Below are 18,117 nucleotides of genomic sequence, written 5' to 3' on the forward strand. Positions count from 1 at the left end.
TGGAGGGAGGGAGGATGGGAGGAGTGTTGGAGGGAGGGAGGGAGGATGGGAGGAGTGTTGGAGGGAGGGAGGGAGGATGGCAGGAGTGTTGGAGGGAGGGAGGGAGGATGGGAGGAGTGTTGGAGGAATACTGAATTCCATGTTGGGCTCTCTTGAGTGAACAGGCTCAGGAACCAATTGCAAACTCAGGGACAAGGTCAGGGTTGGAGTTATATGCTTGGCTAGGGCTGAAACATCATGTGGCAGAAGTGGCTGAAATCATCCAGAGAGACAGAATAGAAGCAGAAGAGAAAAGTAGTGTGCTAGAACCATAGAGAACATTTGCATTGAAAATGGAAGTGGAGGGTAAGGAACAGGGAATGAAAGAGAGAGAGAAGCAGCCACATTTGGGGAGGAAGGAGGAGAGTCAGGAGACAGCTGGTGTCACAGACTCCAAAGCAGGAGAAGTCTGACCAAGTAGGTGTTCACAGAGGATGGGAACCAAGAGGAAGCTCCTGTGTGTCAGTCAGGACATGGCCTGTGAGCCTTGCAGCCAGGATGCCTGTGTGGAGGTGAGAAGCAGAGCTGCAGTCCCGGGGCAAAGAGGGGAGTGTGTGGCAGCTCACAGATCAGTGAATTCTCAAGATGTTCGGAGGTGAAAGTGAGGGGAGAATGTTGGCTGAGCTTGTAGAAAAGAGGGTTGAAGGGAATGTTTTTAGGATGTGTGATATTTCAGCATTTTTACAGAGTAAAAAGTGAGAGTGTCAGAAGGAACTTGAATGTTAGAGACAGATTGTTTGTTCCTAGGTACTGCAAGGAAAAATTAGCATTCAGACAAAAGGTCTTTTCAGCAAGACAATTTTACTTTCTGCAGAAAGGGCGCTACTTGCCAGCAGTCTTGCCATGAGAGTACAATGAACAAAGGAAAGGCAGGCGTATTTATTCCTTATGCATTGGGTCCTTACTGCTGTGTCTGATTTCCTTTGGTTGGAGCCAGACCTCATAATCTAAGCTGAACCCAATTGGCTAACAACTTAAAACTTTTCTAAATAGGTAAAGGCAATGGAGAACAAAGGAAAAGAGGAAGTCCAAATAAGGAAGGGAGGGGAAGTTGCTTGTGAAGGACTTAGAAAAGTAATAACATAAAGATCTTGGTTAAAGTACAAGGACATAGAATGTACTTATTCCTTTATATCTAACAGTTACATAGAATAGGGCTTAACACAGGGCCATTAGCAAAAAGCAAGAAGGTTTTGAAGGAAGTTAGTCTTTAAAAGAAACTATTTCTAACATTTATTATTATTATTCTTTAACAAGAAAGGAAACTTTGAAGAGGAACTTTTTACTTTCTACATTGAACATGCAAAAGGAGGAGATGGTTAACGGAGCCAAGTTCAGGAACAAATGGGAGGGTGTGGGCTGAGAGCAGTTGGGGGTCAGCTTTAGAAAGGGGTAGCTACACTGTGGAGGGAGAGGAGGAAAAGGGGGTGGGTAAGACGGGAGACATCTTGAGAGAAGGCTTTCATTGAACTAGCGAGTGAGGTCAGGAAGGGTTTTGGAAATGGGGTGAGATTCAGGGAAAAGATGTTTCTTTTTTTTTTTTTTTAACTAGAGACAAGGTCACACTTTATTGCCCAGGCTAGTGTTGAACTCCTGGACTCATGCAGTTCTTCCACCTTGGCTTCCCAAAGTGTTGGGAAGCATGAGCCACTGCACCCAGTCCAGGGAAAAGGTTTGGAACAGCCCTCATGGGGAATAAAACTAAGCACAACTAGGGGCATTGACAAGCAGGGCTGGGGGTCAATCCATTTGAACATCTCTATTGCGGGTGTTGAGCAGATGAGCACACCTATATGTATGTATACATATAATACACATATACGTGTGTGTGTGCATATGTATATATTTTACTGTGAGTATTTGGCAGTCTAAGTAATGGGCGAAAGAAAGTGGGTTTGCAGGTCGGGTGCAGTGGCTCATGCCTGTAATCTCAGCATTTTGGGAGATCAAGGCAGAAGGATTGCTTGAGGCCAGGAATTTGACATCAGCCTGGGCAACATGGTGAGACTCCATTTCTGCAAAAACTTTGAAAAAAACCCAAAAAAGTGGCTTAGTGTGGTGGCTCATGCTTGTAATCCCAGCATTTTGGGAGGCTGAGGTGGGCAGATCACTTAACGTCAGGAGTTTGAGACCAGCCTGGCCAACATGGTGAAACCCCGTATCTACTAAAAATAGAAAAATTAGCTGGGCATGGTGGTAGTCACCTGTAATCCCAGCTACTCGGGAGGCTGAGCACAAGAATTGCTTGAACCTGGGAGGCAGAGTTTGCGCCTCTGCACTTTAACCTGGGCCACAGAGCTAGACTCCGTCTCAAAAAAAAAAAATAGTTAGCTGAGTGTAGTGGCGTCATCAGTAGAGGGTCGTGACTGCAAGTTGTTGAGGTTCTTAGTGTTTTTAACAAAGAATTGGACAAAAACACCCAGCAAAGCAAAGAAAGAATGAAGCAACAAAAGAAGGAAAGCAGGGATTTATTGAAAACGAAAGAACACTCCACGGTGTGGGAGTGGACCGAGTGGTGGCTCAAGGCTCAGACACAGAATCTTCTTGGGTCCAAATACCCTCTAGAAATTTCCACTGGCCCCTTCATGCTCGCCTCATGTAAATGAGGTGGTAGCCCACAATCAGCCCGATTGGTTGTAGAAAACAGTCAACCCGAGGCTGAAGTGAAGTTACAAAGGTCACACTCCCGTGCAAACATTGGTTGCAAAAGCAACCAATCAGGGTTATAAAGTTACAAAGTTATACTTATTATGGTCAAAGGAGGACTCCGCTGGCGATCAGTCTGATTGGTTGTGGACAGCAACCATTCAGGGGCTGGAGTGAAGTTACTAAGTTGCACAGGAAGACAGGACCCTCAATCAGTCTGATTTGTTTCAGACAGCCAGCTTTCCATCTGCTCTGCAGAAGAGGCCAAAGGATATAGCCTTTGGTCCTTTTGTTACTTAGGCATGGAAAGTTAGGGGTTTCCTTTGGATTTAGTTCTAGGAAGTCGGTGTGAAACAGCTTTAGGTTCCCTGCCTCCAGACCCTATTCTCCTGGCTCAGTAGCACATGCCTCCTGTAGTCCCAGCTGCTGGCAAGGCTGAGGTAGGAGGATCCAGGGAGCCCAGGAGTTTGAGGCTGCAGTGAGCTATAGTCGTATCACTGCACTCCAGCCTGGGCAACAGAGTGAGATCTTGTGTCTTAAAAAAGATGTGGGTTAATGTAGGGCTGAAAATTGTGCACGTCTCTGGTTCCTTATGGGAATTGGTGCCATTTCAGGTAAGGCCAGTGCATAACAAAGGCTAAAAGACTAAAGACTATTGAGCATCTGTTGCATAACAGACTTTGAGAGATGTATCCTCTGTTTATTTAATTCTGTAACATCCCCATGAGGCAGGCCACATCACTAGTCACATTTTGCAGACGGAGAAACTGAGGATCATAGAGATTAGGAGACTTCAATATGATCACAGCACAGAATAAACAGTGAAGGTGGAAATGGACACAAGTGCTTAATTTTGTAGGAATTAAGCATTTCTCCTCTATCTGCTGCTCACAGGGAAGACTTGGTCTCAGGGCTAATTAGATGTGAAAAAACAGCATTTCCTGTTGGGGCTGATGCACTAATGAGCAAAGGGTTTTGATGCTAAAAAAAAAAAAAAAAAAAAAAAAAAAAAAAAGAACAAAATTGAACCACACCCTCTCCTGTTCCACTACTCTGAGGCAATATGTGAGGATACTTTTCCTTTTCCTTCCTTTTCCTTTTTTTTTTTTTTTTTTTTTGGCTGTCTGCTGAAATGCACAGGAATCGAAAATTCTAATGATAGTCTATTTTGGAGGGAGTGTTAAATTATTCAGAGGTAGGCACAAATAGCACATCTCCAGCCTCTACTTCCTGCTTGAACCTGCGGATGTCAATTTACTGAGCCCTGTAAGGGTCTGCAGAAAGTGCCCGGCCAGGGTGGGGACAGGCGGCAGGGCTTCCATCCACTGCCCAGGAGGCAGTTGCTCTCTGGCGGCTGTCTGGAGTCTGCAGCTCCAAACTCTCCACGCCTCCTGTTCCTAAGCAGCAGGGTCACTGGACACAGCTTGGTGCCATGGCAATAAAGTCCTGGACTTGGGCGTCTGGTTTCTCTTGTCCTCCCTTGCATGGATGTCCGTGAGCCTTCTAGGTATGCAATTCAAGAGAAGCTGGGACTTCTGCAGTGTGCTTTCATGGTGATCACATTTGCAGTTTTGCATACTCTGAGCTCAAAAACGTCCACATGCGTATGAGGGCTTTCTTCAGCATGCTTAAAAAGTGAGGCATGTTGAGACGTCTTAAAAATATAGGTCCTCCCATGTCTCTTCACCACTTTTTAAATTTTTGAGATGGAGTCTTGTTCTGTCTCCCAGGTCAGAGTGCAGTGGGGTGATCTCGGCTCACTGCAACCTCTGCTTCCTGAGTTCAAGTGATTCTCCTGCCTCAGCCTCCTGAGTAGCTGAGATTACAGGCACTCGCCACTATGCCTGGCTAATTTTTGTATTTTTAATAGAGATGGGGTTTTGCCATGTTGGCCAGGATGGTTTCAAACTCCTGACCTCAGGTGATCCGCCCGTCTCGGCCTCCCAAAGTGCTGGGATTACAGGCGTGAGCCACCACATCTGGCCTTCTCCACCATTTTCTTGTCATCACTCATCCTCTTCTCTCCCAGGGACCTCTTTGCATCTTCTCAGAAAATATTGCTACAATTCAGAATCCATTCAAGATCGATGGGATTCTAGGCCTTCCCTGTGGAAATGCCTTGAGGGGTAGACGGAGCCACAAGGTAGCTGCAAGTAGGATGATTCTTAAATTTAGGATCCAAACCAGGACATGCAAGGGAGTGGAATTGGGTTTTTTACTAATGACTCCAGGACACCCGGGCATGATCAGGCACTGTCTGGAGCAACTTGAGAGGATGGCCACTCTGGAAAGAACAGGGGCTCTGGAATGAAGTGTTTTGCTTAACATTTAAGAACCTCAGTTTCTTCATCAGTTAAACTGACATCTGCTTTTCATGGTCCTGTTGGAGCAACATATATAATGTGCCAGGGACAATTCCTAACACATAAGTGTTCAGTATATATTAGCTCCTTTTCTTTAAAAACCCTGGTTGGGCGCAGTGGCTCACGCCTATAATCCCACTACTTTGGGAGGCTGAGGTGGGTACATCACAAGGTCAGGAGTTCGAGACCAGCTTGGCCAACATGGTGAAACCCCGTCTCTCCTAAAAAATACAAAAATTAGCTGGGCGTGGTGGCACATATCTGTAATCCCAGCTACTCAGGAGGCCGAGGCAGGAGAATCGCTGGAACCCGGGAGGTGGAGGTTGCAATGGGCTGAGATCCCGCCACTGCACTCCAGCCTGGGTGACAGAGTGAGACTCTGTCTCAAAAACAAAACAAACAAACAAACAAACAAAAAACAATCCCAATAAAAACAACAGCAATAAAAAAAACTGCCCTGTACCAAAAAATCATTTCTAGGCTTCCAGCAGGTGGGAGTAAGTTCCACCCATTTTCACTGCCTGCCTCTTCTCCCAACTATTCGTTCTAATGCAGAGGTGGACCATTGCTTTCCCAGTCAACCATTTCCTTTCCTGCTCAGATGTTTCTGGTCTCTGTATAACAGTGTTTCTCACTCTTTTTTTTTTTTTTTTTGAGACAGGGTCTCACTCTGTTACCCAGGCTGGAGCGCAGTGGTGTGATCAGTGCTCACTACAGCCCAGACCACCTCAGCTCCAGTGAGTCTCCCACTTCAGCCTCCCAAGTAGCTAGGAGCCCTCTCTCGCATCATGAAATTCTAATCCTGTGGATATACTGTATATCTTTTTATGTACTGTCACCCTCGAGAGGCCACAAACCATTGTGATTTCAAAGATTGTTTTCCTCCTTCCCCCTCAAAGAGTAGATTATTGCCCCTTTCAAAAACCAATTTTCGTCCCCTTGGAGGCAGTATTGACCCCTTTGAGAATGCATGGCATTTAGCGTGAATCTTTCACTCTTCCCACTTCATCTCAGATTTTCCCGTGTTGGGGGTGTCGTACGTCTCAGTTGGAACCTACCTACATGGTGAGGAGGGGAAAAACCATGAAAAATAGTAAGAAATACTTTTTGCTGAGCAAATGCTTCTGGTACATAATCTCTGATCATCACAGCAATCCTGCAAGAACATTTTCTTTCACAGATGAGAAAACTCAGGCTTGGAGAGGTAAGTAACCCACAACTTTGGGGTTGAATGTAAAACAGCATCCATCTGTCTGATATGAAGATGGAAACCATGAGGCCATACTGCCTGCTCATTCATAAAGGCCAGGGAAAGGGAATAGTACAAGGGATCAGCATTTACTGAGCCGTTGCTATGTGTCTGAAACTCTGGTGTTTTACCTACTTATTTAATTCGCATCCCTGCTCTGTGAAGTTGGGAATATGTGCCTCATTTTAGAGACAAAAGATGGGTTTGCAATAATTATTTTTTCAAATTTCACATGGCCAGCAGTTCATGAAGGCTGGATTCTGACCCAGATCTGCCTCTGAAAACTCCTCTCTGTTCATTACAAAACAGCTCCTAGGAGGAGGGTGCTCTTAACCTCCACCTTGCAGGAGGGTAAGAGAACCACACAAGCGTAGCTTTCTGCTACTGCCTTTTCCCCAACACACACATTTGAATGTTTTTTTTTTTTTTGGCATACATAGATATGAAAATAATATAAAGTTAGATATGAAGATAATATAAACCATAACATTAGAAAACTTTGTGTATTTTACTACCTTCACAAAGTACTGCCTTCACAAACTCCTAGGGATCTGGGAATTGCAGATTAAATGCCGCTGGTCTCTGATATGCCTAAGAGGGACCTGCTGGAGAGAATTTAGCAGGATGCCATTCAGGTGGGCATACTCAGATGCAGCGTAGCATAGGTATAACCCCCAGACCAGTCGGGAGAGAGCGGCTCACCTCAGCAGCTTGCTGCACCTGACAGCCAGAACGTAAGGGGTCAGTTTGGGAATGACTTACTCTCCAGAGGTCTTAGGTATATTCTTGGAGAGAGAACCTTTATTTACATGTGCTGATCCAGCTAGTGGTGAACCAGAGGGAAAGCCCATCCGCCTTAGGTGCTTTGTCCCAGGGATAGAACCGTGCAGTGGCATAAGTGCTCTTGGCTCAGCTGTCTGCAAGCCATTTACATCTTCATTTCATCACGGGCCTAATTTGCTGAGCCCTGACCTGACAGCCAGGTGGGGCCAACCATTCTGTTCATACCCTGGAGCAAGGAAGCTTTAGGTTCCTGGAAGGCAAACTGCTGTTTTAGTTGTCAGTAGATCTGTGTTTCAGTAGCAGGAATGGCGGCTTCCTTCCCTCAGGGAGGAGGGGGTAGTGACAGCCGGGGTTGACCAGCTCTCCTGCTGTGACAGAGGCATCTGTAGGCTGGCACATGTGGTCCAGAGGTAGGTGACAGTGATGAAACAGCAGCAGCTTTGGCTGGAGAAGCATGAGGGCTGGGTAGCCTGCTTATTTCTGCTCTCCTGGTCACGGGCAACTTACCTTGAGCAGGATCTTGGCGGATGAAGGAAAAACTATCTGCTCCTAAATGAAAACTTGATTGTGCAGCAGACGACCTGCAGGCAAAGCAGCAGCACTGGTATGTGATTTCTAGGGAAGAGTGTGAGTAATGCAGCTTGTCAACAGTTGTTGGGGTGACTTGGAAAAAGCAGGCAGTCACTGAACCTCAGTTTCCTCAGCTGGGGGGTGTTACATACCCTCTAAGTCTCATGTATTTTTTCATGGTTGTATCAGTTTTTAAAATGGTTTTATTAAAAACTAAAATCTGTCAGTGGGACACTCTTCCAGCCTCCAACTGCTAATCACGCTGGTTAATGAGTTGTTTCAGCCACCCGCATATTAGAGTCTAGCCACTTCCATTGTTTTAAAAATTGTGTGATTCTAAATGTGAGGTGGAAGATGAGGGTGGCACTAAAGCGTTGACCACAAAGCTGTTATTTATTTTTAACTTATAATTAGATTTACAATGGACGAAGCAGTTAGCAAATCACTAGTGAGTAGCTGTGTGTCAGGCATGAGACGGAACACAAATTACGTGCACATTTAGTTTCAGACTCAGAAATCTCATTTTATTCCAAAACTGCAGAACAAAAATATGAAAAAGTGAAATATATGTATTTCATCTATATACACACACACATTTGCACAGGTTATTAATTGTAGCCAAAAACATTAATTCATTAAAACACATCAAATATGTTTAAACCCACAGGTCGATAATTGTGCTCAGAATAAAACATCTCCCTGGTCACTGTTGGAAGATGCTAGAAAGCCAATGTATTATTTTGAAAACTGGTATATAAGAAGAGAGAATCAGGTGTTTACTTTGCCTTTACAATAAACTATGTCTCAGGACAACCAAATGATAGACGAGGGGAAGTTGCTCTTTATGGAAGTATTCCAGCTGACGAAGAAAGAGTGACAGAATTGGAATTCTGTCATCTGAATTACAGGGTCTAGGCAATAATCACCAATGACTGGTAGCATCAGGTGAAGAAAGACCAGATTTTATGTGTACCTTGATAGAAGTGTCACAACACTACCTATGAAGTGGCCTTGACCCACAAAACAAAGCAAAAACAAAACCCAACGATAAGCAGAAAATCAACCAAAAAAAAAAAAAAAAAAAAAAAACAACCCTAACCCGAATCTGCATGGAGCATGTCCAGGGGAGCTTTCTGCGATGATGGGAATGTTCTGTACCTGCACAGTCCAGCCTAGTAGCCACTAGCCACATGCATGTGTTGAGCACTTGAAATAAGACTAGTGTGACTGAGGAACTAAGTTTTAAATTTTATTGAATTATGACTCATTTAAATTTAAATAGCCACATGTGGTTATGGGTTACTGTATTGGACAGCACAGTTCTAAATCAACCTATCAATTTATGGGACACACAGGGGACAGAAAAACATGTTGAATGACACCACAGGAATGCAAACAGCAAAACAATTCTATTGGAACTGTAGTTGGCACTCTGCATTCATGGATTCAACCAATTACAGATTGAAAATATTTGAAAAACAATGAATGGTTGCATCTGTACTAAATGGGTACAGAATTTTTTTTCTTGTCATTCCCAAAACAATATAGTATAGCAAATATTTATATAGCATTTACATTATATTGGGTATTATAAGTAATCTAAAGATGATTTAAAGTATACAGGAAGACGTGCATAGGTGATATGCAGATACTGTGTCATTTTCTATAAGGGACTTGAGCTTCATGGGTTTTGGTATCTGCAGGGGGTCCTTGAACCAATCCTTCATGGTTACTGAGAGATGATTGCAGAGGACAAACTATCTGGTTTTATCAATAAATGAAGCACAATTAATAAAAAAGACATAGCCTGGGAAACATGAATTATTAAAGACGAGTGACAACCAGTTATTAATACAAGATATAGAATGTATATGGATCCTGTTTTGAACAGTTAAACTAGTGAAATTATGAGAAGATTAGGGAAATACAAACCCTGATTGTATATTTAATGATGTTACAAAATTATCACTGTTTACGCGTGGTAATGGCATACTGGTTATTTAAAAATAGAGTTCTATTCTTTAAAAATTATTACTGATGTGCGTATGGCTAAAATCATATGATGCTGTAATTCCAGCACTTTGGGAGGCCGAGGCAGGTGGATCACCCGAGGTCAGGGGTTCAAGACCACTCTGACCAACATGGTGAAGCCTTGCCTGTACTAAAAGTACAAAAAATTAGCCAGGCTTGGTGGCGGGTGCCTGCAATCTCAGCTACTCAGAAGGCTGAGGCAGGAGAATCACTTGAACCTGGGAGGCAGAGGTTGCAGTGAGCTGAGATCGCGCCATTGTACTACAGCCTGGGTGACAAGAGTGAGACTCCAACTCAAAAAAAAAAAAAAGCATATGATGTTGGGATGTGCTTCAAAATCACCCAATGGTTGTGTGAACAGGAAGGAGGTTGGAGAACTGGGTTTGGTATAGATGATACGAGATTGGAATGAGTTGATAATTGTTCAGGTTGGCTGGTGGGGACATGGTAGTTCATTAAATTATTCTCTTTACTTTTGAATGTGCTTGCAAATTCTCACAATAAAATGTTAAAAAAAAAAAAAAAAGAGAAGTAAGGGAAACTTCCAAGGAACCTCTCTTTAACCCCAAATAACAGCAGCCGTAATAGCAACAGGAGCAAAAATGCCACCCTTGAACTAAAACCAGAGCTGAGAAGTGGAGGCAGGGAAAGGTGTACAAATGGTGCCCACGAAAGCAGGGTGAGGGCAAACACCGAGATCAGTGCTGTAGTAAGGAGAGTAAGCCTTGGGCCAAGGGCACATTAAGCTGCAACCCCAGCTAAGGTGATCCCAGGTCCGCAGTGTCCCTGAGTCTCAGAGAAGGCAAAAGCTAATTCTGTCTGAAAGAGAGCACCCTCCCTATATGTATGAGGGATTCCTATGGATCAGGGTTAAACAAATAGGAGCAAACATTAGGGTGAATGTAACAATTATCATCTAAACTGAGACACTTTTGAGGATGCAAGGAGGTACTAAGGTAATGAACAGGTGTCAACTGGTCGTAAAGGACATAAATTAAGATTGTCCTGGAGAAACTAAGCCATATGGTCCCTCTGGTAGCCAAGGAAGGAAGGAAGATCCGGCCACTCTGCTCTTAGAGTTCGGTGAGAGTGAGAACCTGCGTCTCAGCCCAGATCACTTGGAAGTTGAACTCAGGCTCTGGGTCAGTGATTCTCAAAGTGTGGTCCTTGGACCAGTAACATCAGCATCACCTGGGAGCTTGCTAGAAATACAGGCTCTTGGGTCCTTCCCCAGACCTAATAAATCAGAAACTTGGGGGATGGGCACAGTAGGTGATTCTGATACACCAAGTTTGAGAACCACTGGTGTAGGTGAACGTTTATGAGCTGGTGTCCTTCCAACTATTAATAAACATTCCACGAGTATGACAATGCTCACGAAGTTTTCTTCAAGGTAATAGCAGCTAGGAACAAAGTTACATTTTCTCAATCCTTAACATTTTAATGGTACCAGGTAATTCTATAAATAAAGTCTAGTGAAAGTCATTCATCAATTATCCATTAAGAAGGATTTTAAAATAATAAAAATGCCTTTTAGCGTTTTCTATCTCAAAAGTCTAGTGCTTCTCCCAGAGGAGGAGAACAAAAATATCACCTTCTCAAAGGAAGTTTTCATTACATATATATCTCTCCTGTGTGCCAGTTCGTGGAGTTCCTCCAAATTAAGTTCCCATACACTTCTGGCTGAAACTCGTCCCTAGTTAGCACTAGCTCATTCATTAGATCTGCTTCCATTTAACCTGGGGTCTGAGGAGTAGCCCATTGCGGTTCTCTTTGATCTCCAACAGAGTGGAGAGCATGATTGATGGGTCAGTTTTTCTTTCCACAGTAGGCTTTCTGGACTAACCAGTACTGGGTGTGGGTGGGGCATATACTAGATATTTTTGTGGTTTAAAAAAACCACCTTCTGTTAAAGCCATGATTCTGTTTGTCTCGAAGAAGTTTCTGGCATGGCTCAGTGGCTATTTATCACCTCTGTATTCAGCATAATAGAATGAGCTCTTGTTGATTAGGCCTTGCTGGGGGTTGATAAACACACACACACACACACACACACACACACACACGCAGAGAGAGATAGAAGACTCTCTGCTTTTTTATGGCCACAGGCACCAAACAGAAATCACATAGCCTCAGATGAACATATGTTAACACTAAGATTCTCCACACTTCTTGCAACTTCTCTTAAAATAGAACTATTATCATAATGGAAGCCAGAAGTGCTACAAGCACTCAGGTGGTAGGGCTGATTGCTAACAGCGGCACAGCATCAAACTGTTTCTGAAACCCTACTTCTGGATCTGGCTACATTCTTTGGAGACCATTTTTTAAAAATAGCCCTTTCTTCCACTCGGTTCCCACTAGGATTTTCTTCAGTAGGTTTGCATTGAGGCCTGAGAAACTCCAATTTTGGAAGGGTGCTTAGGGGATTTCTGATGTACAGCTCAAGTTGGGAACTGCCAATGCTGAGTTAGAGCTGTTCTAGTGAGGGCTCGGAGGGTTTCCAGGTTTTTGTTGGCATCATCTACAGTGCCTTGCAGAGCAGGGCCTTGCTCTTCTTCAGGAAGACTTGAAGTTTTCGGGCGCATCTTTGTAGTTTAACATTCTAACCTATTCCTAATCCAGCTGATAAGTGAGTTCATTGAGGTGTCCCTGTCAAGGGTGCAGAGAGGTTCCCCTTTGAGAGCCAGCGCTGCACTTACCAACTGTGAGACCTTGAGCAAATTACCGAACTCCTGCAAGCCTCCCTTTGATGATATAAAGAGTGGTAAGAGTAATATCTACTTGAGAGGGCTCTTGTGAAGATTAAATGAGAGAATATTAGTAAAATGCTGAGCCCATTGCCTGGCACACAGCAAGTGCTTAATAAATCACTCATATCATTATTTTTTCTTAAGGGTTCAAGCCAACAGAGTTGACAAATAGATTTTTTTTTTTTGGATGCGGGTCACACTTTGGCAACATTTTTTTCTGCTAATGGATATTACAGAAAGTTACATTCAGAGAGGTAGATGCTGTATCTGAAAGCATATATGTTTCCTGTCATATACAGTGTTTCCAGACACGGTCTGACGGGAAATGGCAGTAAAGAACACAGGGTTCCACAGGAGATCCTCAGAGCGAGGATCCTCCGAGCTCCTAAGCAGAAAAATGGCATAAAGAGAGCAGGGAGGCAGAGAGGTAAGATACACGGCTTTGCCCAACCCCAGTTCGGCCTAGATATTAGCTAGAGGCCCTGAATCTGAAGAGCTGGATATGATGGGATCACACTCTACACTCTGGAAAGGTCCAAGATTTCTTGCATTTCATAGGCATCTTCAAAAGTCCCCCTTGATTCTGACTTATGCTTATTCTCAACTGCTCCCATCCTGTCTCTGAGACATCCGTTGCTGTTGCTGGCCTCATGGCCTCGCTGCTCCCTTCCCTCCCCTGTCTCATTTCCATGCTTAGTCCATCCAGTTCACTTCAAATGAAGAACAATTTAATTACCTGTTTTGCTACCTTTTCTCTTGCTAAGTCGTGCTTTCTGGGTGTCTGCTGCCCCAAGTGACATTTCAAGATATCTTCTTGAACCAAGAGGAAAACTTCCTGAAAAAAATAATGATGCTTGCTCTTAAGTAATAATTCCTATCTCCCTCCAAACCTGAATATTTAAGTAATGAGATGCTGAGCAAATATAGGAATGATTATGTAGGTGGTGGTGTTAGTGATGGAGAGAAAGGCTGATCAGGAGATATTTAACAGACGATAAGATCCCATGACAAATTGATCATAGAAGAAAAATGGAAGGGGAAGGAAGGGAACCAACATTTATTGAATGCATTTATCTTAACAACAACCCTATTCTATTAGTTTTATCCCAGCTTTCCAAGCAATGGAAATAGAGGGGTCAAATAATATGCCCAAGGCCACTCAGACAGTAAATGGAAGATCCAGGATCCAACCAAGGTGTGATTTAAAACCCTGTATTCTTTGCATTGTATTCTTAATCACTTCTACCATAGAGGACAGTAGGGTCCGTTCTAAACTGTGTTTGGTTCAACACTGATTTGAACTTAATTCAACAAGAAAATCATTTTTATATAAAAATAAAGTTTAGCATATACTCTTATTTTTTATTGCTTGCAATTTGCATCATTGCATGCGTCTTTCTTTCAGTGTTTCTCAGGCACATGGAGCAGAATCTGCTGCTGCTTCAGTGTAAAGGCGGCTCCTCTTACTCACTTGCAAAAGCACAGCCAGTGGCTGGGAGTTCCAGGGAGGCTGTTCCCCAACTGTGAGTGCTGTCCAGGGGTAGACTGGCCGGGCCCACTCTCATGGGAGGTATGAATATTTAAGCAAAGACTGGAGGACTGCTAGGTTGGGGTGTTGCTGTGGGAATTTGAATTTGGATAGTAGGGTCCCACATAGGGCTGCCCATAAGAGCCGCTTGGGGAAGGCGTGCTCAAAACACAGATGCCTGGGTTCTATCAGAGACGATCCAGTATGTGTAGAGTGGCTCAGAGGCCTTTCGGATATGTTCCCTAGTTGATTATCATGCACACCTGGGACCACCGAAACAGGCTGCCATTCACTCTTTCCATTTGCCCCGATAATACCCTGAGACAGCTTTGCTACAAAATATCTCACCTTTATTATTATTTTTCATCGCTCTAGTGTCTCGACTTTGGAAACAAAAGACATCATTCTATTAATAGCATTCTGTCTTTAGTAGTAGTATTTCCATTTACTGTATAAAATATAGTAATTCTCGATCGCTCAAAGTGTCAAATCCAGAAAATGCAGCATTCCTATGTGTAATGTTAATATCATTCTTGAACAATTGCTGGCTGAAGATTCATTTGATGAATCTGACTTTTCTGAAATAGATGATTCTGATGATTCAGATGATTCAGACGATTCTGATGTTTGTTCTTTTTGGAAATAATTTCAGGAACAGCTTTTATATTTTATTTTCATATTGAAAATTGGCCAGATTTGCTTCAGCCTCAAAGAGCATGTTTATGCAAAATTAATTGAGCACTGGCAGTATTTTTTCCTAAATCAGTAAAGTTCCCTTCATCACTGGGTTCTTTAGAATCTGTCTTCTAGTATGGGAGGAAGAACCTTGTGGCCTTTAAGACATAATGCTCTGTCCGTATAGGCAGTGATAACTGGTCAAACATGATTTCTATTTCATTTTTGGAGAAGGTAGAATACCAAGTTGCCTGTAAAATATCTAGGTTATACATTCTCTTTGTAATGGAAAATGTTATTTACTCTAGTAGTACTTGTTGGTGATGCCAGCAGACCACAAATATTTTACTTTGAAGAGGCCAGATAATGTTTATACACCTGCAGGAACTAGGAAGAGGAATCAAGATGGGATTCCTAGCTGATGTATGTACTTACAAAAAATGGAAGGGTAAACAGGACTGGAATGTAGCACGCTCAAATATACTTCTCCTTGGTGTGCTTGAAGCAGAAAAGAAAACTCAAGGGATTCAGTGGCAAATGTATATTTTCTGGGCCTTAAGTAACATGCTGGCCAATCTCTCTCCAGCTCTTGAGTTGAAACATTCATGATTTTTTCAGAAAAAGCATTTGCTTATTCTTCCCCAAATAGATGGATACTGGTAATAAATAATGAAAAAATACTGAATGCCAGGAAAAGGACATGCAATTTTTCCATCCTTCTGCTATAATGCTTTCTTAATAATTGATGTGTGCATCTTTTCTGGTGATGAAAGACCTCTTTCTTAAAGAGACATAGCAGATGGACAAAGCTGAGAGACTTGCTGACTTTGTGGCCAGCCGAGAGGCATTGACCACCAAACCATTTGCTTTTCAACAGCAGGACGTCTCTCAGAAGAGGACACAGGATAGGGCTGCCACGCCTTCTCCACTTCTCTTACCTTATTCTGTGCCACTCAGCCTTCTTTGGCAGCCAGCCTATTTCTCATTTTTAAGTAGGAGGGCTCTGTAATTAACTTCAACCTATTTCTACTGTGTTAATTAATATGTTCATACAGAAGGTTGCTGTTTTCCCTTAAGGTGTGATGAATAGGACTGGTTTTTTTATGTAAGTCACTTAGAGCTTTAGCGGATGTAGCAGTTCACTTTGGGAAACATTAACATTGAATAGCAAGACATGATAAATTCCTTATGTATTTATTATTTTTTTGAGATGGAGTGTCACTCTGTTGCCCAGGCTGGAGGACAGTGGCGTGATCTTGGTTCATTGCAACATCCACCTGCTGGGTTCAAGCAATTCACCCGCCTCAGCCTCCTGAGTAGCTGGGACTATAGGTGTGCACCACCATGCCTGACTAATTTTTTGTATTTTTAGTAGAGGTGGGGTTTCACCATGCTGGCCAGGCTGGTCTTGAATTCCTGACCTCGTGATCCACCTGGCTTGGCCTCCCAAAGTGTTGGAATTACAGGTGTGAGCCACTGCACTTGGCCAATAAATCATTTTTTCCTTTAAATTTAATTTTTATTCTAAGTTCAGGGGTACATGTGCAGGTTTGTTATGTAGGTAAACTTGTATCATGGGGGTTTGTTGTACAGATTATTTCATCACCCAGGTTATTGAGCCTAGTACCCATTAGTTATTGTTTCTGATCCTCTTCCTCCTCCCACCCTCCACCCTCCACCCGCCACCCTCCAATAGGCTTCAGTGTGTGCTGTTCCCCACCATGTGTCCCTGTGTTCTCATCAGTTAGCTCTCACTTATAAGTGAGAACATGCAATATTTGGTTTTCTATTCCTGCATTATTTTGCTAAGGATAATGGCTTCCAGCTCTATCCATGTTCCGGAAAAGGATATGATCTCATTCTGTTTTCATGGCTGCATAGGATTCCATGGTATATATGTACCACGTTTTCTTTATTCAGTCTACTATTGATGGGCATTTAGGTTGATTCCATGTCTGTGCTACTGTGCATAATGCTGCAATGAACATACATGTACATACATTCTTATAATAGAATGATTTATATTTCTTTGGGTGCATACCCAGTAATGAGATTGCTGGGTTGAACAGTATTTCTGTTTTCAGGTCTTTGAGGAATTGTCACACTGTCTTTCACAATGGGGTAACTAATTTACATTTCCACCAACAATGTATAAGCATTTGTTATTTTTTTGACTTTTTAGTAATAGCCATTCTAACTGGGTGTGAGATGATATCTCATTGTGGTTTCGATTTGCATTTTTCTAAGCTTTTCTTCATGTGATCATTGGCTGCATTTATTTCTTCTTTTGAAAAGTATCTGTTCATGTCCTTTGTCCACTTTTTAATGAGGTTTTTTTCTCCTAAATTTGTTTAAGTTCCTTATAAATGCTGAATATTAGACCTTAGTCAGATGCATAGTTTGCAAAAATATTCCCCCATTCCGTAAGTTGTCTGTTCACTCTGTTGATAGTTTTCTTTGCTGTGCAGAAGCCCTTTAGTTTAATAGATCCCATTTGTCAACTTTTGCTTCGATTGCCATTGCTTTTGGTGTCTTCATCATAGAATCTTTAGCCCACTATTTTGTCCAGAATGGTATTGCCTAGGTTGTGTTCCAGAGTTTTTATAATTTTGGGGTTTACATTTACATCTTTAATATACCTTGAGTTAATTTTTGTGTATGGTGTAAGGAAGGGATCCAGTTTAAATCTTCTGCATATGGCTAGCCAATTATACCAGCACCATTTATTGAATCTGTTCCCCATTGCTTGTTTTTTGTCAGGTTTGTCGAAGATCAGATAGTTGTAGTGTGTGGTCTTATTTCTGGGCTCTATTCTGTTACTTTGGTCAATGTGTCTGTTTTTGAACCAGTACCATGCTGTTTTGGTTACTGTAGCCCTGTAGTGTAGTTTGAAGTCAGGTAGCATGATGCCTCTGGCTTTATTCTTTTTGCTTAGGATTGACTTGGCTTTGTGGGCTCTTCTTTGATTTTATATAAATTAAATTCTTTTCTTGTTTTGTGAAGAATGTCAATAGTTTAATAACAATAGCATTGACAAAGCTGAGAGGTCTTGCTGAGTTTGTGGCCATTATAGAATTGAATCTATAAATTGCTTTGAGCAGTATGACCATTTTAATGATATTGCTGAGTTTGTGGCCATTATAGAATTGAATGCTGAGTTTGTGAGTCATTCTAGAATTGAATCTAAAAATTACTTTGGGCAGTATGGCCATTTTAATGATATTGATCCTCCTGTCCAGGAGGATGAAATATTTTTTCATTTAGGTTTGTCTCATCTCTGATTTCTTTGAGCAGTGTTAGTAGTTTTCCTTGTAGAGATCTTTTACCTCTCTAGTTAGCTGTATTCCTACGTATTTTATTTTATTTTTTTGACACAGCTAATTCTACTGGGCAAACTCTACCAGCGACTACAGTATAAAAAGCCATCCACAGACTCCCTCTGGGCTCTCTATGGGCACTAGAAAACAGTGAACAAAGTTG

General features: G+C 42.4%; 1 protein-coding gene across 4 annotated transcripts in view; it reads left to right on the top strand.

The window, feature by feature from the left end:
- The window catches only part of SV2B (synaptic vesicle glycoprotein 2B), a 195,549-nt gene that overhangs the window by 31,978 nt on the left and 145,454 nt on the right, over positions 1–18,117 (top strand). For 2 of the 4 annotated variants that reach the window (XM_017517901.2, XM_017517908.2), the window contains exon 2: positions 13,840–13,957. The exons of the other annotated variants lie outside the window; for them this stretch is intronic. The gene's annotated coding sequence lies outside the window, so the exon portion shown is untranslated. The remainder of the gene's footprint in view (positions 1–13,839; positions 13,958–18,117) is intronic. 4 annotated transcript variants of the gene reach the window in all.

Source organism: Cebus imitator, unplaced genomic scaffold (genome assembly GCF_001604975.1).
Source record: "Cebus imitator isolate Cc_AM_T3 unplaced genomic scaffold, Cebus_imitator-1.0 Scaffold19, whole genome shotgun sequence".
Lineage (NCBI taxonomy): Eukaryota > Metazoa > Chordata > Mammalia > Primates > Cebidae > Cebus > Cebus imitator.